This window comes from Myxocyprinus asiaticus, chromosome 18 (assembly GCF_019703515.2).
Source record: "Myxocyprinus asiaticus isolate MX2 ecotype Aquarium Trade chromosome 18, UBuf_Myxa_2, whole genome shotgun sequence".
In the NCBI taxonomy this organism is placed as follows: Eukaryota; Metazoa; Chordata; class Actinopteri; order Cypriniformes; family Catostomidae; genus Myxocyprinus; species Myxocyprinus asiaticus.
Genome location: NC_059361.1, coordinates 26,782,011 through 26,788,169, shown reverse-complemented (window position 1 = coordinate 26,788,169; position 6,159 = coordinate 26,782,011).

Below are 6,159 nucleotides of genomic sequence, written 5' to 3'. Positions count from 1 at the left end.
GGTGTAAACAGCTATGTGTCTCACCTAAGCACATGTGATCAGATCGCCCGAAATGCATCTTAATACCAGGTGGAAACAGGGCCATATGGCGATGTTGGAAAGCTTCTGTCTCCAAATAAGAGACCAGTATGATCCAATAAACATTCAGAGGTTGAACTCAGCCCAAAGAGTTTACTGAATGCAAAGCTTTCACCATGATTCCAACAGGAAAAAAGAAAACAGGCTGTTAATCAAAATAAGTTGCACAAGCAGCCACACACAGATTATAAACAAAGAGAACTTATAAACGCTTGGAAGTCCAAAGATGAACGTGTCCATGTTAATAACAAGATTGTTAATAACAAAGTATATCATTGTCTCTACCATTTTATTATCAAAAATTTCTTGTGAAACAGGTGTGAGGTCCTTTATAGCTTTTAGTTGACCTCTCCGAGGTCAAATATTTTTTTGTTAGACACACTGTTATGACCCAGTTATTGTGGTCTTGGTTGTTTCTTCTTTTGTCGTTTGTAGGTCTGATTGGTGATTGGGGCGTGATTTGAGCGCACCTGAATCTCTTCATGGCACCTTATTTAAGCAACGTGCAGTTGTGAAGTGATGCCGCCGCTAAGCTGTCGCTTAGGCAGTTTGCCAGACCCGTGCTCCAGTTTCTGAGAACATTTGTTTTGTTTTTCATTTATGTATTTGTTTTGGAGTCATTACTGACTAACATTATTGGTTACGGATATTTTTTATTATGTGGTTTCATTTATCCTTGTTGTAATATATTCTTTTTGAGTTAATTTTGCCGTGTCGTCTCCCTTTATTGTCACATCTTTGAGCCAGGTGTGACACACACTGTCTACAAAACTATAAATATTCACACCACAGGATGATCAGTTATTCCAGGGAAAAAAGAGATTAGAAGAAGGGCCTAGAACATCAATTCCTTCCATAAAGGAATTTTTTTTTAGATATGAAGAGATTAGAAGATTAGAACAAACATGTCTTTTCTGGTTTCCCTGCCTTCATCCTGAGACAGCTGGGGTAGGCTCCAGCACTACCCACGACCCTATATAAGACAAGCTGCTTTGGAAGATGAATGGATGGATGTCTTTTCTGATAGAAAAATGGCAGAGCCAATGATAAACTATCTGGTTATTAGCATAGTCCATCTTTGGACTTCCAAGCGTTTATAAGCAGCAAAACTTGTTATGAGTTAGGAAAAAGACAAAAAGGAAGCCAGCGAGGCACTAGACCAACAAATAAAAACACAGGTGTTAGACGTATTTGCTGGTTAAAGGAACAAATCATACACTACAATAATAAACACTTGTTTATCATATGCTTGACAAAATAAATAGCTTATAATCCTGAAAATAATAAGAAAACTAAAGAATGATAATGATAAGGAATAATTATAGATATTACTTAGACGAAGAAGTCTAGCCCTGTAAATAATACATACAAAGATTGAACACAAATCTATTTAGCAATCTATTGTGAATAAAATTTTAATACATAAAAGAATGGAGTGACTATTTACAGCACTGCTATTTGCACTCCAAGAGTCTGGTGAAAACACAGAAATAGAAGTAATACTGCACCTACTAATGTTGTTGAAGTGGCATGGGGTGTAAAGACAGTGTGATTGTGCTTTTATTTCCTGTGGACAACACAGGTTCGAATCTGTCTTTTGTCCCACTATTTCCTGTCCTGTTTCTTGTCTCCACTATTAATATTTCCTTTAATACTACTTATAATAATAAATGAAAATGAATATATAGATTGATTTCCTTGCAGTGATTTGATCATGGTGAAGGTAAGGGAGTTGAGAGAAAGGTTTGATCTGGGTAAATTTAAATGCTTTTAATATAGTAATATTGTAGTAACCATGTTTTTTGGTGAAAGCTATAGTTTTAAGGCAATTAACCATGGTAATATGGTGTTAATTTAGTAACCATGTTTAATTTTGTGGTTACTATGATTTTACTACAAAATGCCATGGTGAAACTATGGTTACTGTTGTAAAACCATGGTACATTTTTGTATGGTTTAGGGGTAGGGGTTGGTGTAGGGTGCCTGTGGGACTCTAAGTAAACACAATAAACACTGCAGTGATACTGTATGCTTGTATTTAATTAGGGGTGCAAATAGTACCTGCCACTATTTTCACTGGGGTGCAAATAGCATCTAACAATATTTGCATTTAGTGCAAAGAAGACGCTTTTTGTTGCTATTTACACTTTTTTTGCACTTAGCAAGGCACTAGACTAAATAAAACATGGGTGTAAGACTTATTTACACTTAGTGCAAATAGCCTCTGCTATAAAAGAATTTGCCCTATAACTTTGATCATTTAAATCCTTTTAGTTTCTACTTAGGTGGTGGGGACAGACAGATAGACAGACAGACAGACAGACAAGAAATGCTAACAAGCTTGAAGAGGAGTATGTCAGGATTGTGATGAGGGAAGGACCCAAACACAGGAGGCAATTCAATGGGCTTTGTTATAAAAAAATAAACAAAATACAAACCAAAAACTCTCACAAAGGAGATAAATGAATCAAAACAGAGAAACTGAAAAAACTGGCAGCAAACAACGATGACCGACCGAATAGACAGACCGAGTAGCAAGGACCAACACATAAAATAATCTGGCACAGGATTGAACACGAGAGGAGCTTAAAGCTACACTATGTAACTTTTTTGTTAAAAAAATAACAAAATGTTATAAATGAGAGAGTGCAACAAAAATCCATCTTCCAAACCATGTCTTTACCCAAATACACTTAGATAAACCTATAATTTATCAAAACTGCATACATACATCATTCGCCCGTGCGTATTCACGTTATATAAGCTCCGGCTATTGTAGCATGTGTATGGTGTGGGAGTAGCGTGAAGCTGAGAGTTTGTTGTCACAATGAACAAGAAAAATTGACCATGGATCATTCAAAACAGCAAACATCCGGGGAATCACCGGTTGTAAAATCAAAGAAACCTCAAACAGAGCAAAGTCAACATGCAAAAAGTCGACAGAGTCTGTAATAAAACCCGAATCAACATCGGCTTGGCTTTTCAGAGGTGGCGACAACAGAAATGATTTAAAAGCGACCCAGAGATGGCTTTTTTCTTACTCAACAGGTAAGATATTTTATTGATATGGTATATGTATAGTTGTGTAATCAAACACACATCTGTGTGTGTGTGTGTGTAGTGACATACAATAATTATATTGTAATAGGTGAAGAACTTTTCACTTGCTAGCACACGTGTGTATTTTTCTTTGTAACAGCAATAATTTATATAAATTAATCCTTTAGTCCTAGGCTTGCAAAGGGCATGTAAGTCTTCAAATGATGTTGACCACTGGTTGGTAACAATGACGATCTATAAATTAGTTACTACCATGGTCTGTTTGGCCAGAATATCCTGCAGTTATAAAAACTTTACAATGTTTGACCTTATAAGACTAGCAATCGTTATGTCTAATGTTAATGAACGTTGCCTAACTTTTGTAATGTCATTTATTTCAAAACATCAATGTTTCCAATAAGTGAAAACAACAGCATATGATATGGCACTTACCTGCTCAGATGACATGTTTTCGGATATTCGTCTTTTCCTTTCTTACATTATTCATTTGTCCATTTGCTCTGATAAGATGGCCTGTATCCATGTGTACACCGGTGCCTCGAACCACATTCATCCGCACAGAGGAGCAGAGCCGAAGCACAACCAAAACAACGTTCTTCTGCAAGACTCATGCAGTTTTACTTTTTAACCACTAGAGGGCCAAAAGTTACATAGTGTAGCTTTAAATATAAGAGAAAACAAGGAGATAAAGAGGAGGGCATGTGAAACAAATAAACGAATAATTAGACAGATAACAAGGCATATGAGAGGGTGGAGTTATCACTGAAGACAGAGACGAATGCACAAGGGAATGAGAAAACATATCAGTTACGTACGTAACCTCGATTCCCTGAGAAGAAGGGAACGAGACATTGTGTGCTAATGCATATGGGGAGCGTCCTTCCACTCGACCTAGTTGAAACCTCTCTACAATAACGCCAGTATTCTAATATTGACTATGGTGTTTGAGCCCTGCCTTTTTAGGTGCGAAGCTGTCCGCTATAAAAGCAGGTGCACAAACACCATTCCTCAGAATTTTCTGACTGAGGGACCTGTTTCCAGGTGTCGAAAGTCGGCATCCATTACACACATCCATTACTTACAACCTGTGTTGGATGCATTTGTGGTCAGCACTTTCTTTCTGAAAACCCAGTATAACACCCTGTTGGTAGAAGGCTGCCGCTGTCCATGGTACTAGAGCAGCCAGACAGTGGCGAGTTACCACGATGCACATGAAAATGAAATGACTTCAGTGGTAATGTTTTTTTACACAGTTTAAGCGGAATTGTCTGTACGCGCTCGTTCATGAGGTGTGCATGCATGAACTAAAAAGGAGATTTACTGGCTGGGGAAATGTGAGCTTTTCGCCAGTTGACATTAGACCAGATTTTCCATATGGCAAAGCAGCAAGTCTCTGTGTGCTCTGATTGGCTAGTAATAACCAATCGCTGAGATAATTCCAAACACACACACCATTCATTTTCAATGGGGCTAGCGCCGCATCGATACATTTCATGAATGTGCGGGAAGCCAGAGACAGACTGAATTGAAGGACTTTAAATTGATACGCAGTTCCCTCAAGCGCGAATCTAAAAAGCCACCTGTAACATGATGTAACTGGTATGTGAAGTACGCGTCCTTCAGATCTATTGACGCAAATCAGTCCTGAGGACGGATATGCGATAAGATCTGTTTCTGAGTTAACATTTTGAATGGGCACATCGCGAGCACACAATTCAAGCATCTCAGAACTAGAATAGGCTGAAGCCCACCTTCCTTCTCTAGAACAAGGAATTAACGGCTGTAAATCCTGCTGTGTGTGTCACAGTCTGTGCGTGCAACACAGGCATATCGTGTGGTCAGACCAGCTTTGCCACGCATTTGCACAGCATGGACAGCAAATGGACAGCAGGCTCATAAATTCATATGAAACAACCTCTATTGCGTTCTTTGCGAGCAGATCGTGTATTTCGGCTCATAACACTGGAGCATCTTCGGACAGAACCGTGGAAGACAGATCACCATTAAAACAGGGCAGCCAACGTGCAAATTGGATCGTATAACCATGTTCGATCGTAAGTTAGCACCCAATCAGAATGCCAGTAAGAGCTCGCCACGCATCCGCTTAACGGCACAGAGGGCAATTTGGTATGTTCATAACATGATATAACGCGCCGCTCACCATTAATGTGAGGCTTTGAAGTGGAAAAGCTCTTTATTGAAAAAGTGTGAGTGTCTCGTGCATGTGCAATGAGCGCTGTAATCTTTTATATATATATAGATATAATGTTCCGCTCACCATTGGGAAGCAGTTGTGCAAAATTTGGTGGCGCTGAGGCAGCTGGTGTGGGGTTTTTAGCTAGGTGCTGGACTGAGACAGAGTGGGAGCAAGCCGGCAGTGATGAAGTACTGCTCCGTTTTGGCATAAAATGTCTCATAGCCTGTGATTGTTGCTGAGTCGTGATGTCTATTCACAGAGCCTCCGAAAAGGCCAGTTGGAGACACCAGAGCATCAAATAGAGTGGCTTTTCCTACATCACGCATATCTATGAGGGTCAGCCAGATATGACGATCCAAAGAATCCTGTGCAGTGACTTTCGTGGCTCGCAGCGCTAAGTCCATAGCGGTGCGGAGCTCTTTGAACATCTCTGGATCGTAGCTTTGCTTGTCCATTTGTTTGAGGAGCTTAGCTTGAAAAACTTGGAGCACCATCATCGCGTGGAGTGCTGAACCAGTTTAGCCCACCGCTGAGTATGCTCTTCCAGCTAGTGCGGACGTTAGTCGACAAGGCTTAGAAAGATAAACGTGGAACATGAGTTCCACGCCCTGCTACTCGCCGGGCAGAGATGTGCGGCTACCGCCTGTTTTGGGGGGGGATCTCCGAAGCATCTCCTTGTCATTGCCGCATAAACGCTCCTCACCCTCGCTGGGGGGAGGGGCGATATAATCATCCACTGACCACTCGTCTGATGCAGCGAAAGACATCGTCTTCATCCCCAGCGTCAGAACTGTTGAACGAGACGAGGCTGTGCATTGCATGAA